Raw genomic sequence first — 18,636 nt, forward strand, 5'->3', positions numbered from 1 at the left:
AGAGAGACGTGAGTGGCATTGGAGGGGTAGACAACTGGGGCAACCGGTGCAGAAGCAGAGGAGCAGGAACACGGGTGGGGCAGGGGTCGACACCCGCGGCCTGCCCGTCCCGCCGCCGTGCCCACACAACGTGTTCCAGGAGCGAAGTTCAGCGAGAGGATTTACCGGCTTTGGCTATGTTGTTTTATTTATTTAATTTTTATTGTATTTATGTCATTAATTTTGTTTCATTAAAAAAAAGATCGTACAACTGCCGTAGCCGAGCGTTCGAGTCGTCTTCTCGTCTGTCGGTAGGGGGTTCCTCCCTATTCCGTCCGTAGTGGATAAATATGCGAAGCGGGTCCTGTACTTCGGGTGGTGGCTGAAAGTTGCATGTGTCAACTACAGCGTCCAGTGTGCCTTTGTGAGCATCACGACATATGTGGTAAAGTGCCACGCCTTCTCGGCAGTTAACGCCGTTCGTCGTGGTCGGAGAAAAGTATACGTCGTCGAGGCGCAATACATCATCAGGGGAGATAGACTCCGGCAATCGCCGCAAGAGTAATTCCAGCGTCCGCCGCGTGAGTAGCCAGCGGCCGCTGGTTGCGGCGCAAGTCGGGCGGTGTGCATCCGTATCAACGACGGACACGAGGGGTCGTCCGGCAGATGAATGGAGTGTAGCCTATTAACGAGTACCGAGCTTCCCGTTGACGACCACGCAGCACAATGCGCGCACCGTCGTGGGTAGAAAAGGCGTGTACACTGCTCGCCAAGCGGCAACCTGTGGTGTTCAGCGGCGACTCGCATCTGTTTGCGGTGGTCGTATCAAATGGTTCTAAGCGCTATGGGACTTAACGACAGCGGTCGGCGGTGGTGGTATGACGTTAACGTGACCGCAGACGGTCTGGTGAAACGTCGCGGAAAGCAGCGCTTCTCGAGAGCCAGGCGTCACGGTGTGGGGGAACGCGGCAGGAGGACCGATGTGCCAACTGGCGACGAGCGCCATCGGTGAACGTGCTGCCGTGCCGTGCCGCGCAGCTGACACCCCGCCTGCAGTAGGCGCTACGGTCGCCTCGACACACGGACCGATCCTCGACTGGCATAGCAGCCCAGCCGGTTCCACTGCTTTCCAACGCTCGGAGCGTGTCCGGCGTACCAGCCTCCAGAGAGCAGCCAGTCTTCCAGGAAGGACGAGAAACTCCCCGAGAAAATGTGCGCAGCCTGTCCGCCTCGTCTCGTCTCCAGGTCACGGCGAACACGAGACTGCACACCGACCTCTCGCGGTCGCACTACGTACTGATCGTGACGGACCTAGGTTCCGGACTCGGCGAAAGTTGGCTCATTTAATGCCGCTTATCTGGCGCACATCTTCGTCGACTTTGATAAATACCGCACGCGTGCTTCGCACTGTAAGCAGTTATTCTTTCCTCCCATTTTTTCCGTCTTATACCTAGTTAGTCAAATACACTTAATGGAAAACCAATGTGCACTCCGTGTGCAAGCCGGGGGGAGTCATTCCAGATGTGGAAAAGGTCCTTCCGGTTGCCATGAAGGGTACAGGGTGCACCCATCTGCAGATGGTCGCTCATGTCGGCACCAATGATGTGTGTCGCTGTGGATCGGGGGAAATCCTCTCTGGATTCCGGCGGCTATCTGATTTGGAGAAGACTGCCAGTCTCGCTAGCGGGATGAAACCAGAGCTCACCATCTGCAGCATCGTCGGCAGGACTGACTGCGGATATTTGGTACAGAGCCGAGAGGAGGGTATGAATCAGAGTCTGAGACGGTTCTGCGACCGTGTGGGCTGCAGATTCCTCGACTTGTGCCATAGGGTGGAGTCCACTACACGCAGCAAGCGGCTACACGGGTAGCAGGGGCTGTGTGGCGTGGACTGGGCGGTTTTTTAGGTTAGATGGCCTCGGGCAAGTACAGAAAGGGCAACAGCCTCAAAGGGTGCGGGGCAAAGTCAGGACATGCGGGGATCAAGCAGCAATCGGTATTGTAATTGTAAACTGTCGAAGCTGCATTGGTAAAGTACCGGAACTTCAAGCGCTGATAGAAAGCACCGAAGCTGAAATCGTTATAGGCACAGAAAGCTGGCTGAAGCCAGAGATAAATTCAGCCGAAATTTTTACAAAGGCACAGACGGAGTTTAGAAAGGATAGATTGCATGCAACCGGTGGTTGTCGCTGTTAGTAGTACATTATCCTGTAGTGAAGTAGAAGTGGATAGTTCCTGTGAAATATTATGGGTGGAGGTTACATTCAACAACTTAGCTAGGTTAATAATTGGCTCCTTTTACCGAACTCCCGACTCAGCAGCATTAGTGGCAGAACAGCTGCGAGAAAATTTGGAATACATTTCACATAAATTTTCTCAGCATATTATAGTCTTAGGTGGAGATTTCCATTTACCAGATACAGACTGGGATACTCAGATGTTTATGACGGGTGGTAGGGACAGAGCATCGAGTGACATTATACTGAGTGTACTATCCGAAAATTACCTCGAGCAATTAAACAGAGAACCGACTCGTGGAGATAACATTTTGGACCTACTGATAACAAACAGACCCGAACTTTTCGACTCTGTAAGTGCAGAACAGGGAATCAGTGATCATAAGGCCGTTGCAGCATCCCTGAATATGGAAGTTAATAGGAATATAAAAAAAGGGAGGAAGGTTTATCTGTTTAGCAAGAGTAATAGAAGATAGATTTCAGACTACCCAACAGATCAAAACGAAAATTTCTGTTCCGACACTGACAATGTTGAGTGTTTATGGAAAAAGTTTAAGGCAATTGTAAAATGCGTTTTAGACAGGTACGTGCCGAGTAAAACTGTGAGGGACGGGAAAAACCTACCGTGGTTCAACAACAAAGTTAGGAAACTACTGCGGAAGCAAAGATAGCTTCACTCCAAGTTTAAACGCAGACAAAACCTCTCAGACAAACAGAACCTAAACGATGTCAAAGTTAGCGTAAGGAGGGCTATGCGTGAAGCGTTCAGTGAATTCGAAAGTAAAATTATATGTACCGACTTGACAGAAAATCCTAGGAAGTTCTGGTCTTACGTGGCTCGAAACAGCATATCCAGACACTCCGGGATGATGATGGCTTTGAAACAGAGGATCACACGCGTAAAGCTGAAATACTAAACACCTTTTTCCAAAGCTGTTTCACAGAGGAAGACCGCACTGCAGTTCCTTCTCTAAATCCTCGCACGAACGAAAAAATGTCTGACATCGAAATAAGTGTCCAAGGAATAGAAAAGCAACTGAAATCACTCAACAGAGGAAAGTCCACTGGACCTGACGGAATACCAATCCGATTCTACACAGAGTACGCGAAAGAACTTGCCCCCTTTCTAACAGCCGTGTACCGCAAGTCTCTAGAGGAACGGAAGGTTCCAAATGATTGGAAAAGAGCACAGGTAGTCCCAGTCTTCAAAAAGGATCGTCGAGCAGATGCGCAAAATTATAGACCTATATCTCTGACGTCGATCTGTTGTAGAATTTTAGAACATGTTTTTTGCTCGAGTATCATGTCGTTTTTGGAAACCCAGAATCTACTCTGTAGGAATCAACATGGATTCCAGAAACAGCGATCGTGTGAGACCCAACTCGCTTTATTTGTTCGTGAGACCCAGAATTTATTAGATACAGGCTCCCAGGTAGATGCTATTCTCCTAGACTTCTGGAAGGCGTTCGATACAGTTCCGCACTGTCGCCTGATAAACAAAGTAAGAGGCTACGGAATATCAGACCAGCTGTGTGGCTGGATTGAAGAGTTTTTAGCAAACAGAACACAGCATGTTGTTATCACTGGAGAGACGTGTACAGACGTTAAAGTAACATCTGGCGTGCCACAGGGGAGTTTTATGCGACCATTGCTTTTGACAATATATATAAATGACCTAGTAGATAGTGTCGGAAGTGCCATGCGGCTTTTCGCGGATGATGCTGTAGTATACAAAAAAGTTGCAGCATTAGAAAATTGTAGCAAAATGCAGGAACATCTGCAGCGGATAGGCACTTGGTGTAGGGAGTGGCAACTGACCCTTAACATAGAAAAATGTAATGTACTGCGAATACATAGAAGGAAGGATCCTTTATTGTATGATTATATGATAGCGGAACAAACACTGGTAGCAGTTACTTCTGTAAAATATCTGGGAGTATGCGTGCGGAACGATTTGAAATGGAATGATCATATAAAATTAATTGTTGGTAAGGTGGGTACCAGGTTGAGATTCATTGGGAGAGTCCTCAGAAAATGTAGTCCATCAACAAAGGAGGTGGCTTACAAAACACTCGTTCGACCTATTCTTGAGTATTGCTCATCAGTGTGGGATCCTTACCAGGTCGGGTTGACGGAGGAGATAGAGAAGATCCCAAGAAGAGCGGTGCGTTTCGTCACAGGGTTATTTGGTAACCGTGATAGCGTTACGGAGATGTTTAGAAAACTCAAGTGGCAGACTCTGCAAGAGAGGCGCTCTGCATCGCGGTGTAGCTTGCTCGCCAGGTTTCGAGAGGGTGTGTTTCTGGATGAGGTACCGAATATACTGCTTCCCCCTACTTATACCTCCCGAGGAGATTACGAATGTAAAATTAGAGAGATTCGAGCGCGCATGGACACTTTCTGGCAGTCGTTCTTCCCGCGAACCGTACGCGACTGGAACAGAAAAGGGAGGTAATGACAGTGGCACGTAAAGTGCCCTACGCCACACACCGTTGGGTGGCTTGCGGAGTAAGAATGTAGATGTAGATGTTTTCCAGCGACACTCGTTCTTCAAATTACGTCTTGCAAGTGTCTTTGTCTAACGTTATTACCTTAGTTCTCAAATTTATGTTACTAAGTTTCGCCACATCTGACATCTGAATCACAGAAATTTAGAAGCAGATTACACATTCATTATTTTAAAACTTGGGACAGAAAAGTCGCTATAGGAATCACGGTGGTTCCTTAATACGTACCCGATGTGATGTTCTGTGGACTGAGTACGTTGTAATTCGAAACTGACGGCACGATAAGCAGATTCACTTAAGAGCTGTCGATGTGAAACTTACTCCAAGACGGCTTACACAAGCCGCGGTCCCGAGCTTTGTATTCGGCATATTAATTGCCACTGTGCGCTGGCGGGGCCCGTCCTGACTGAAAGGAACTTGCGTGGATTGTCCCCTCAGGTGGCGAGACAGCGTGCAGCGTTTTCCGTGCGCAGTGCGCGACACGCACTGCACCAGTTTCCTCGGTGGCTCCGCGCACCGGGCAGCACTTTGCGGCACCTTCATTACAGTAATTACCAGCGTTTCCGGGGCTCCCCGTGTTATACCTGTTGCACGAACAGGTCCCGAGGAATGCACAGGTCACAGCGCTACACTTCCTCGAGAATTCTCTCTCTATAAAACGGTCGTAATTTTTTTACCAGAATCTAATTTTTCACCATCCTCCACGGCAGCCTCAGTATTTTAACGGCAGTGCCAGCAGATGAACAAAGTTGTCCTCAACGCGACGGCCACAATGCTGTCTCCAATAGGCACGCCCCTAGCGGATGTGGTACTCCCTTCGCCTCTCTGCCACCTCTGTGACGACGTATTCGTACAGAGTTACACGCCGACGTACAACTTTGAGAGGATTCCCACCCACGGTGGAACTGTGAGTTTTGTAGATTACCAAATGCTTGCCAGATGTGAAAGAAACTATAAGTCACAGAAAATCTCTAGGATGAAATTGGAATCGGACTACGAAACATTTGGATTTGTCGTCAAGTAATTACCCAATAATCCACACCCACAGATACATACGAGCAATTAATAAATGACATCTCCCGCAAAATCACGACTGACGGCTGTTTTAGGATAATATTTCATTTCTCGTGCTGTTTCGGTCGACTGCTGCAAGCAACAGCACATTCGGCTACCTATTTTGTAGACGGCATAATGATTTACATGTTACAATTTTAGACTGTGTGTACACGTCTAAAGAAAACTTGTACGTAACAGTTGATGTTTTGTACGTTTGTAAGCACGATAATTGATTCTTTCTGACATACTTCCGGTTGTGAGTCTTCGAGTTTTGACTGAGTAATGAATATTCCATAAAGTTTCGGGATTGCACTTCGATGACATCAACATGTTTTACACCCATCTGAAGATGACTGACCGGTTGTGAGCCGAAACATCGTGGCCTCAATACCGAAGCCTCGTGGAGTATCCCCACTTTTATTTAGCAAGGAATTAGGTATCCTGCATTAATACACGCGCTGTGTACAGCTACAGAACGTCCGGTCGATTGAGATTAGTCGAGAAATAAAACATTATCCTAAAACAGCAGCCTCTGGCGCTTTTTGCAACAACATGCCATTTATGCGCTTCACAGCTCACAGAAAAGTGAGGACTGTTGTGTGTTTATCCCCACGGTTAGGCGCGAAAGTGACATTAAGGAAGTCTTGTCTCGTTCAAAATGATTGGCTGAGCAACACATTTCTTTTCGAGGGTAGCTTTTATGTCGGTTTCAAATTAGGAATTAATTGGATCGTATTTGAGAGACGCGTGTGGTGTGTGTGGCCAGATTTCACCCTCGAGGTCGCACAAGCAGCGCCTGTCGAGCTCTGCTCTAGACGCCACGTCACACCAGACAGTCCGCCAACAGTGGCGGCCGCAGCAGACCTCACTGTAAAACACGCAGAACCACCGAGACATCTGTAGCCCCCAAATACGCACAATGTTCGCGAACTATTTTACGATATGGAAGGAACGGAAATTCGAGGCCAAGGTACCGTCGACGTCCAAGTCGTGGGGGACGGAGCACTAATTCCGAACGAGAAGGGCTGCGCGTTACGTACAGTGGCCACATCCCAGCACCCGCCTTCGACGATCTACGGAAAGCACGTCCAGTACCCCGCCACTCCGGCGTCGCAGGATGGGCAGCCATCCGGTTAACTGTGTCTCAGGTGGCTCTGCTTCCGGCTGACGCACCACCGTGGGGACACCCGCTGAAATACTGATGTTGCGAATGAAAGCAGTGTGCAACCGACCCGGATATCGGGCGTGCATCTGCGGGTCCCCACAGTAGTAACTAATTTCCTGTTAAAAGTCGAAGGACTGTGCACGTGTTACCGTTTCGGTCCAACTACTCTACGCGTCACCGATGATAGTAAAAGTGCGTTGTTGCCACCTGCGAGGTGCGTATTCCTGGTTTCCCATAGCCCACCGTTAGACGTCCAGTCACCCGGCACTCAGCTCCAGGTGACCGGAAAGATGTAACGGCAAGTTATAACACGACTTCATTTAGCTTCCAATGTCGCGCCAATGTTCCGCAGAAACTTAACGAAATCTGTTTCATTAATGGCGAAAGAAATTTGTAACTTCCAAACCGTATCAAGAATATGAGGCCCCAGGTTTTGTTAAAATGTGGTCGCTATGAACAGAGTGTGAGTTACGAGGTCCAGCCAGAGCTGAAGCAACCGTCGGAGCTCCGGCGCACAGCAGGTGACGGACAGACGAGGCAGTCTTTCTGCAGGTCCCACTTCTTCTAGCCGCCGGTCAGCTGTGCTGCACGAAATAAACAGCCGGTGCGGCTGGACAGCTGGGTGGTCACGTGTTATCTCGCTGCTCGAGACCTCAAACACAACACTTAACCTCGCCAGCTAGAGCTCAATTTTCATTGTGCAACGCTGACCCTGCGGTGTTGTTTTAAGACCATTTCGGTGTTCTCCGTCGGCGCCGTTCTTAGCTGCACGCCTCACGTTGCCTGTTAGCTCTCCGAAGCGCCATCGTGGGGTAACTTTGCTGCAGTTAACGGCGACGGCCGACGCGGAACTCTTCTCCGTGCAATCAGTTCGGCAGCGGTCTGGAGAAAGCGATAACAAGCAGCGAACAGCAGCAAGGGGGCCGAGATGCCGTCTGTCTCGTAATCTCCAAAGCGTTTCGCCTTTCGCCGCTGTTTGCCTTCCAGTGAAGATGTTCAATTGATCTGCGTTCTAAAAGCTTGTAGTAGCGTTCTACCTTCATTTCGCGATGTTCGTTGTCGTTTCAACAGGCAATATAAAAAGACTACTGAAATCTGAATACAGAATGTATTCCCACTTGTCCAAACATAGCTCTCTGACAGAAAAAAAAGTGCAAATCTCATACGAACTTAAGTCCCTTACTGAAGTAGTCATTAACCCACAGAGAGTTCTTCAACAGTTTATCCTTTCATTTTGCATTAACTTTGGCCCGTTTCTTCCACGCCTCTTTCCAGGAAACTAAACAGAGTTGCCGCCCCCCCTCCCCCTCGCCACGCTCCTGCAAGTGATCATCGTAGTAAGGTTATGGCGGCACCGTCCCAATTTTGATAGCAAACAGATATGCAAATTAATTAAATTGATCATTTAATTATCTCTCCCCACCCCCACCACCCCGAATGACGTCATGTGCTCCTCTCAGGCAGCACGTGGGTCCCCGCACCCTCTTCCCCCGCCCCCCCCCCCCCACCTACCCTACTCGTGGGAATTTCGAATTCTGATGGAAATTTCTTTGTCCCAGGGTTGTGCTTACGCCCCAATGCACCCTGTAATCGGAATCATTTGAATTACAGCTCGTTAAGGAACCCAGAAATGACAGTGTTTTTTTCTCCCCTAGATGTAAGCAGATTGTTTGAAGCAGGCTGCGATGTTATACTGATTTCGAAACAAGACCTAAATTAACTAGAAGGCAAGAATTTGCTGCTGTTGCGAATGATTGTCTGTTATAGGGTAGACATTTTAGGCGCAGGTCGGTAGAGAGAAGTTATGGAGCACAAATTTCAAATGCAAGCACACACATGGTATTTCGTTTCGATGTAATGGAAGAGAGAGAGACGCGGTAAAATTTATAGGAGGTTCAGTTACAAGGCAGGCTCTCACGATTTGTTTCGTAAACGTAGGTGTGATACAGCTTCCCATCCGTAAAATGGGACTTGCTATAGTGTACAAACAGTAACGTCTTGTTGTCGTACGTAAAATGATTGTGTTTTTTTCTGACAAAAAGATTGTGTTCTCTAATGTTATTTCACGCGTCTGAAATGTTTGTAACACATGCGTGCATTACAGTTTATTTACAGACACTGATGTGAACGCGAGAGATGCTTTCACGTGGTGTAACTTGTCCATCAACCTGAAGGACACTGCTTAACAAACATATTTTTTTCTCGCATTCTCTTTACTTTCATGACGTTTTCGATATAGGGAGGACATTCTGCGGTTATCGGTAGTTTTCGCAGTAAAGTAGTGCAAGCTTTTTTCCCGATTTCATGCAGGGTGCGCATGCATAGAGGTGTACAGCCCGACTTCTGAACTTTGGTCATCTGCAGTCGGGTGGCAGCGCGCTTCTTTCGATGTTGAAAAATAATGAGACGCGCATCGTGTCCTGCAGTCGATCTTGAAAACTATAACGTCTTTGTTCATAGTACTAAAAGAAAATGGATTACGGTTATTTTTGTGGAAAGAGGACATTTATATCGTCGTGATTGTGTTTTCCTTATCAATAGATGCTCGATTATAAGAGATGCGTTGACCTTAAATAAAACTGTGTGTGTGTGTGAGTGTGTGTGTGTGTGTGTGTGTGTGTGTGTGTGTCCTAGGCAGCTATGCCCCGACCAGGGCACAGCGCGTGGCTGCATTTTAGCCCCATTCATCTTGTTTTGTTCTGTAGGCCGCAAGCGTTACGGCCTTCTGTGTGCCGAAGGCCAATGCTGAACCGGGTACGGCAAGCGATCACGCTGGGATGGCTATAAGGAACACTATTTACGAAAACATAGAATCAAAAATAGGGTTATGTAACGTAGGAATACATTTCGCCGAGAAAACGGATTCAATGTGAACTTTCTTGTAAATACACTACTGGCCTTTAAAATTGCTACACCACGAAGATAACGTGCTACAGATGCGAAATTTAACCCAGGAAGAAGATGTTGTGAAATGCAAATGATTAGCTTTTCAGAGCATTCACACAAGGTTGGCGCCGGTGGCGACACCCCACAACGTGCTGACATGAGGAAAGTTTCCAAACGATTTCTCATACACAAACGGCAGTTGACCGGCGTTGCCTGGTGAAAAGTTGTTGTGATGCCTCTTGTAAGGTGGAGAAATGCGTATCATCATGTTTCCGACTTTGATAAAGGTCGGATTGTAGCCTATCGCGACTGCGGTTTATCGTATCACGACATTGCTGCTCGAGTTGGTCGAGATACAATGACAATGGAATCGGTGGGTTCAGGAGGGTAATACGGAACGCCATGCTGGATCCCAACAGTCTCGTATCACTACCAGTCGAGATGACAGGCATATTATCCGCACGGATGTAACGGATCGTGCAGCCATGTCTCGGTCCCTGAGTCAACAGATGGGGACGTTTACAAGACGACAACCATCTGCACGAACAGTTCGACGAAGTTTGCAGCAGCATTGACTGTCAGCTAGGAGGCCATGGCTGCGGTTACCCTTGACGCTGCATCACAGGCAGGAGCGCCTGCGATGGTGTACTCAACGACGAACCTGGGTGCACGAATGGCAAAACGTCATTTTTCGGATGAATCCAGGTATTGTTTACAGCATCATGATGGTCACATCCGTGTTTGCCGTCATCGCGGTGAACGCACATTGGAAGCGTGTATTCGTCATCGCCATACTGGCGTATAACCCGGCGTGATGGTATGGGGTGCCATTGGTTACACGTCTTGCTCACCTCTTGTTCGCATTTCCGGCACTTTGAACAGTGGATGTTACATTTAATGTGTTACGACCCGTGGCTCAAGCCCTCATTCGATCCCTACTATTCAGCAGGATAATGCACCACCGCATGTTGCACGTCCTGTACGGGCCTTTTTGGATACAGAAAATGTTTGACTGCTGCCATGACCAGCACATTCTCCAGATCTCTCACCAATTGAAAACGTCTGGCCAATGGTGGCCGACCAACTGGCTCGTCACAATACGCCAGACACTACTCTTGATGAACTGTGGTATCGTGTTAAGCTGCATAGGCAGTTGTACCTGTACACGCCATCCAAGCTCTGTTTGACTCTATGAACAGGCGTATCAAGGCCGTTATTACAGCCAGAGTTGGTTGTTCTGGGTACTGATTTCTCAGGATCTATGCACCCAAATTGCGTGATAATGTAATCACACGTTAGTTCTAGCATAATATATTTGTGCAATGAATACACGTTTATCATCTTCATTTCTTCTTGGTGTAGCAATTTTAATGGCCAGAAGTGTAATAGATTGCAGCAATCAGTCGTCCTTTTTAAATTTTTATGTGCAGATCTAGATTGAGGCTAGAAGCTAGCCATTCTCAATGCTCTATTATTTTCACTCAAAGCATGTAAGTTCCTGTTCATCGGGTTTCACCCACAGTTCAATGGACTGTGAAGTCCAATTAACAGAGACTTACATGCACTGAGCGAAAACAATAGTGCAGTGCGAATGGCTAGCTTGTAGCCTAAATCTGAATCTGCACATAAAAATTTAAAAAGGACGACTGATTATTGCAATCTATTATTTACAAGTCAATGTAACAGTCGCTGAGGGTCAGATACATCACATGATCACACTGACAGAACCACAGGCACATAGACACAGGCAACAGAGCATGCACAATGTCGGCACTAGTACAGTGTATATCCACCTTTCGCAGCAATGCAGGCTGCTATTCTCCCATGGAGACGATAGTAGAGATGCTGGATGTAGTCCTGTGGAACGGCTTGCCATGCCATTTCCACCTGGCGCCTCAGTTGGACCAGCGTTCGTGCTGGACGTGCAGACCGCGTGAGACGACACTTCATCCAGTCCCAAACATGCTCGATGGGGGACAGATCCGGAGATCTTACTGGCCAGGGTAGTTGACTTACACCTTCTAGAGCACGTTGGGTGGCACGGCATACATGCGGACGTGCATTGTCCTGTTGGAACAGCAAGTTCCCTTGCCGGTCTAGGAATGGTAGAACGATGGGTTCGATGACGGTTTGGATGTACCGTGCACTATTCAGTGTACCCTCGACGATCACCAGAGGTGTACGGCCAGTGTAGGAGATCGCTCCCCACACCATGATGCCGGGTGTTGGCCCTGTGTGCCACGGTCGTATGCAGTCCTGATTGTGGCGCTCACCTGCACGGCGCCAAACACGCATACGACCATCATTGGCACCAAGGCAGAAGCGACTCTCATCGCTGAAGACGACACGTCTCCATTCGTTCCTCCATTCACGCCTGTCGCGACACCACTGGAGGCGGGCTGCACGATGTTGGGGCGTGAGCGGAAGACGGCCTAACGGTGTGCGGGACCGTAGCCCAGCTTCATGGAGACGGTTGCGAATGGTCCTCGCCGATACCCCAGGAGCAACAGTGTCCCTAATTTGCTGGGAAGTGGCGGTGCGGTCCCCTACGGCACTGCGTAGGATCCTACGGTCTTGGCGTGCATCCGTGCGTCGCTGCGGTGCGGTCCCAGGTCGACGGGCACGTGCACCTTCCGCCGACCACTGGCGACAACATCGATGTACTGTGGAGACCTCACGCCCCACGTGTTGAGCAATTCGGCGGTACGTCCACCCGGCCTCCCGCAAGCCCACTATACGCCCTCGCTCAAAGTCCGTCAACTGCACATACGGTTCACGTCCACGCTGTCGCGGCATGCTACCAGTGTTAAAGACTGCGATGGAGCTCCGTATGCCACGGCAAACTGTCTGACACTGACAGCGGCGGTGCACAAATGCTGCGCAGCTAGCGCCATTCGACGTCCAACACCGCGGTTCCTGGTGTGTCCGCTGTGCTGTGCGTGTGATCATTGCTTGTACAGCCCTCTCGCAGTGTCCGGAGCAAGTATGGTGGGTCTGACACACCGGTGTCAATGTGTTCTTTTTTCCATTTCCAGGAGTGTATTTCTGGGTGAGTCACTCGGTTATTGTATCGATTAGCGTTTTGATGGCCTGCGGCATCATCTTCAGGTGGAGAAATACGCCATTAGTTGCTTGCTTAATGTAGAACAAAGTGGCTTTTTCTTAGGACGTTCTAAAAACAGGTAACGCAGTTAGCCCTACTTGTTATCCCTACTCAAATGCTTCTGTTTCGCGCAGGGCCTGATGACGATGTCGCATATGGGAAACAGTAGCACAATACAGAGATTCACTTTGGAATTGTGCCTGTGTTTCTCCAACACGACTTTGGTCAGAACTTAATTCGCAGCAGCGGTGCATCTGGAGTCTGCCGGCGTGTGGGCTTTGGACCGCCGTGGGCGGGTGTCACTGCTTCACCTGAGAGAGAGAGAGAGAGAGAGAGAGAGAGAGAGAGAGAGAGAGACGGTGGTCCCGCGTATCGAGTAACACAGGCGGCGCCTGTGCGCCGTGACGGCGCGTCACCCCGCAGCGGAAACGCGACACCGTCGCACGGCTCGTACACAGCGGAAGGCCGCCCCCCCCTCCCCCCACACACACACAACATACACAAACTGACAATCGTGGGCTAGCGAGCGGAAACGACGACGGGTACGTCACTTATCTATCTGAACTGTACACACATAGACCTATGTAGTACCTCCATTTCTGCGATCGAGCGTAGGCATCACACTGAAGGGAGAAACGAGTGATAGAAAGAGAATACTTTATTATCAAACTATTACCAAAATAAAGCCGTCTCTTAAATAAAAATCTGCTGCTGGGTAATACAATGTAATGTAGTATTAGAACGAGACTGGATGTGTAGTATTTCCTGATATAAGGAAAGAACGCAGATGGCTGCGTTGTATTTGCTAACCGTTTGCGTGTGAAGGCTGGCGGTACTATTGCTGGCAGTGAGGCGTCACCTTCACGGTGTTGTACTTGAATGAGGCAGCTGTGAGCTTGAGGTGGATACTGTTCGTTCGTGACACGCTCTGGCTTCAGGTGGGGCGGGGCTCTTGCCTGCCCTCACTCTGTGAGCCGCCGGACAGCCGCGCCGCAGCAGCGCTGCTCGCTGCGACTGGGCAGAGGCTTGGTGACGCGGCGCGGCCCGCTCTCCCTGGAGGTCGCCGACCCGACTCGTGCTTTCCGATGTCTCGCTGCCGGGCCAGTTTCCGCGCGCCGTCGCGGAGCTGCCATCATTCGGCGTAACTTCCGGAGGTGCGCCTTGCGTCTGACTGGGCGCAGCAGCCACGCAGGGGCGGCCTTGCCGAGGTCCACTTAGCGTCGACCGGCTACGCTCGTTTCCTCGGCAACTGCAGGTGTTTTCGTGTTCGAGTCACTCTCGGCCAGCGTAGGTGTGCACGTTAGCCGCCTCTACCTTTTTCAGGATTTCTGTCGGAGCCAGGCGGGAGCGACGTGCTGGCAGCCAGCGCCGCGCCCGCCTCCGGCGATCGGGTCTCGGCGTACCCTAGAACGCTGTCAGATTCTTGCGGGGCCTGTTTCACTGCGCTGGAGTAGTGGCGACTCTGTCTGGAGGGTACGCCGGCCCGCCGGCCGTTACGGCAGGGAAGAGCGCCGACGAGTCTCCGGCAGAGGACGCGAGCTGCCGCGGCGCAGGGCCGGTGCGTCCGCAGGCCTGCCGGCAGCAGCTGCTGTGCACGCCGGGCCGCCTCGTGCAGGCCGCCGCACCTCTGCTTAGCGGCTGCGCCCCACGTACGTACCAACGACACTGTTTCGTACCTGGCTGCACTTGTCACCTCTAGCCGTGTCACTGTAGCTGCGGCTCTGTGACCGACACTGGGAATGTGAGACCTGCACACATCCGAGTGTCAGTCTGCCGACTGGCTTGATGCGGCCCGACACGAATTCCTTTCCTGTGCTAACCTCTTCATCTCAGAGTAGCACTTGCAACATACGTCCTCAATTATTTGATTGACGTATTCCAATCTTTGTTTTCCTATACAGTTTTTGCCCTCTACAGCTCCCTCTAGTACCATGGAAGTCATTCCCTCATGTCTTAGCAGATGTCCTATCATCCTGTCTCTTCTCCTTATCAGTGTTTTCCACATATTACTTTCCTCTCAGATTCTGCGTAGAACCTCATCATTCCTTACCTTATCAGTCCACCTAATTTTCAACATTCGTCTATAGCACCACATCTCAAATGCTTCGATTCTCTTCTGTTCCGGTTTTCCCACAGTCCATGTGTCACTACCATACAATGCTGTACTCCAGACGTACATCCTCAGAAATTTCTTCCTCAAATTAAGGCCGGTATTTGATATTAGTAGACTTCTCTTGGCCAGAAATGCCTTTTTTGCCATATCGAGTCTGCTTTTGATGTCCTCCTTGCTCCGTCCGTCATTGGTTATTTTACTGCCTAGGTAGCAGAATTCCTTAACTTCATTGACTTCGTGACCATCGATCCTGATGTTAAGTTTCTCGCTGTTCTTATTTCTACTACTTCTCATTACCTTCGTCTTTCTCCGATTTACTCTCAAACCATACTGTGTACTCATTAGACTGTTCATTCCGTTCAGCAGATCATTTAATTCTTCTTCACTTTCACTCAGGATAGCAATGTCATCAGCGAATCGTATCATTGATATCCTTTCACCTTGTATTTTAATTCCACTCCTGAACCTTTCTTTTATTTGCATCACTGCTTCCTCGATGTACAGACTGAAGAGTAGGGGCGAAAGGCTACAGCCTTGTCTTACTCCCTTCTTAATACGAGCACTTCCTTCTTGATCGTCCACTCTTATTATTCCGTCTTGGCTGTTGTACATATTGTATATGACCCGTCTCTCCCTATAGCTTACCCCTACTTTTTTCAGTATCTCGAACAGCTTGCACAATTTTATATTGTCGAACGCTTTTTCCAGGTCGACAAATCCTATGAACGTGTCTTGATTTTTCTTTAGCCTTGCTTCCATTATTAGCCGTAACGTCAGAATTGCCTCTCTCGTGCCTTTACTTTTCCTAAAGCCAAACTGATCGTCACCTAGCGCATTATCAATTTTCTTTTCCATTCTTCTGTATATTATTCTTGTAAGCAGCTTCGATGCACTAGCTGTTAAGCTGATGGTCCGATAATTCTCGCACTTCTCAGCTCTTGCCGTCTTCGGAATTGATTTTAATGTCACCAAAGGTTGTTTTGACTTTCCTCTATGCTGAGTCTGTCCTTCCGACAATCATATCTTTTCCGATGTCTTCACATTTTTCCTGCAGACATTTCGTCTTAGCTTCCCTGCACTTCCTATTTATTTCATTCCTAAGTGACTTGTATTTCTGTATTCCTGATTTTCCCGGAACGTGTTTGTACTTCCTCCTTTCATCAATTAACTGAAGTATTTCTTCTGTTACCCATGGTTTCTTCGCCTCTACCTTCTTTGTACCTATGTTTTCCTTACTAACTTCTCTGATGACCCTTTTTAGAGACGTCCATTCCACTTCAACTGTGTTGCCTACTGTGCTATTCCTTATTGCTGTATCTATAGCGTTAGAGAACTTCAAACGTATCTCGTAATTCCTTAGAACTTCCGTAGCCCACTTCTTAGCGTATTGATTCTTCCTGACTAATGTCTTGAACTTCAGCCTACTCTTCATCACTACTATATTGTGATCTGAGTCTATATCTACTCCTGGGTACGCCTTACAATCCAGTATCTGATTTCGGAATCTCTGTCTGACCATGATGTAATCTAATTGAAATCTTCCCGTATCTCCCGGCCTTTTCCAGGTATACCTCGTCCTCTTGTGATTCTTGAACGGGGTATTCGCTATTACTAGCTGAAACTTGTTACAGAACTCAATTAGTCTTTCTCCTCTTTCATTCCTTGTCCCAAGCCCATATTCTCCTGTAACCTTTTCTTCTACTCCTTCCCCTACAACTGCATTCCAGTCGCCTATGACTATTAGATTTTCATGCCCTGAACCTCTATCCGCTCCTCCGCCGTCTTTGACAAGGGCGTTGACAGGAATGAGGCTGACTTCTTATGCCGGAAGTCTTCGGCCGCCAATGCTGATTATTTATCAAAATTTAGGCTGTGGCAGGGATCGAACCCGGGACCGAAGATGTTTTTTATTATGAATCAAAGACGCTACCCCTAGACCACGGGTCTACTCTCGCATTAGCGCGGTCCAAAATGACCAGCCAGCTGCGGAACCGTGCGACCATTTCTAAAATTCTCAGCAGCACCGAGTCCGCGATCATTAATGATTGTACGTCGCTCAGAGGTCGAGCGCGAGTCGCCTACTCGACTCCACCTGGCCGCCTTGCGGTTGTCAAATGTCCCCAGCCCCTCATTCGACCGGGGCAGAGCGCCCTCAGTGAGAGGAACTGCGCCTCGCTTGACCGTGCCGTGAGCACGGTGCGTAAAATCCAACGAAACATCACTCTTTGCTATCCATTCAAAATTACTAGTGTGTACGAGTTGCTCCCTGTTGATCTGTCAGCAAGACACCTTTGCTTTAGAATTTCTTCCTTCGCATGGAAGGGGATAATGATTGGTGGTGGAAGATTTTGTGGACAAACGAAGCCCACTTCCATCTGACAGGATATATCAATACACACAGTTGTCGAATATGGGCAACGGAAAATCCGGACGCAAATCAACCAGTACCACTTCATTCTGAAGAGGTCATTGTGTGGTGCAGGTTTACGGCATCATTTATCATACGACCATATTTTTTCGAAGGGATAGGTGCTTCGGTTCCTGCTATCTGTAGCGTCACTGGTAAGCGCTACGAGTGTCTTTTGTGCAACCACGTCATTCCAGCTCTCGAACAGCGCGGATGTGCGGATGGGATCACTTTTATGCAAGATGGCGCACCTCCGCACATTGCAAATCCAGTAAAGCAGATGCTGAAGCGCCATTTCGGAAATGCTAGAATTATGAGACGCCATTTGCCTACAGCCTAGGCGACCCGACCACCTGATCTTAATCCGTGTGACTTCTGGCTGTGGGGCTACGTGAAAGACGTCGTGCTCAGTGTTCCGATTGCAAACCTAGGCGCACTGAAGGCGCGCTCATTGCGCAACACATTCCGAACGTGACCCCGGAAACAGTTTCATGAGTTGTGGAACGTGCAGCTTCTCGATTTCAATTTGTGGCATACTGAACATCTTTTGCGCAAGTCACACGGAAATTAAAAGTCCGATTTGATTTGGATCGATCCTTTTTATGCAGTTTTTAGTTACAGGAAAATTAAAAACGAATGTGACTGATGCTTTTTATGCGGTTTATGGCCTCAGGAGAGTTAAAAATTGATGTGAATGATGCTTTTTATGCGGTTTTTGGCCTCAGGGCAATTAAAAACCCATTTCTTCCCATCCGATGCTATATGACCTTGCTGTGGTGGATGTGTTCACTAACAGTGACACCCCTGCAGACCCATGGACACTGGGAAGTAAAGTTTGTTTAACGTCCAACTTGCACCTCAGGCATTGTCACTAGTGGTCTACCACTATTAAATTATGACGCCATCTGTTGGTACATTTTGTAACTACTTATTTTTCTTCTGGCACACGTTCTACCCTTCCCCCATAATATTCCGTTGCAATGTGACGTCGTTGTGAGCAGTGGTGTTGCTTGTACAGCGGCCTGGCAGTTTAAGTACAGGAACTGGACACACCGCGCCGCGCCCTGGCACACGGCACGGGGCTGGAGCTGCCGCCAGCGCGCGCTCTGAGCTGGGATGTTGCGCAGCTGCGGCTCTCTGGCCCAGCAGGCGTGCGTCGGGCTTCCCCTGCGCCTCCTCCTCG

General features: G+C 48.9%; 1 protein-coding gene across 1 annotated transcript in view; it reads right to left on the reverse strand.

The window, feature by feature from the left end:
- LOC126336273 (uncharacterized) overlaps nt 1-18,636 on the reverse strand; it is a 737,143-nt gene that overhangs the window by 520,618 nt on the left and 197,889 nt on the right. The window lies entirely within an intron of this gene.

The sequence above is a fragment of the Schistocerca gregaria genome, chromosome 2 (genome assembly GCF_023897955.1).
Source record: "Schistocerca gregaria isolate iqSchGreg1 chromosome 2, iqSchGreg1.2, whole genome shotgun sequence".
Classification (NCBI taxonomy): domain Eukaryota; kingdom Metazoa; phylum Arthropoda; class Insecta; order Orthoptera; family Acrididae; genus Schistocerca; species Schistocerca gregaria.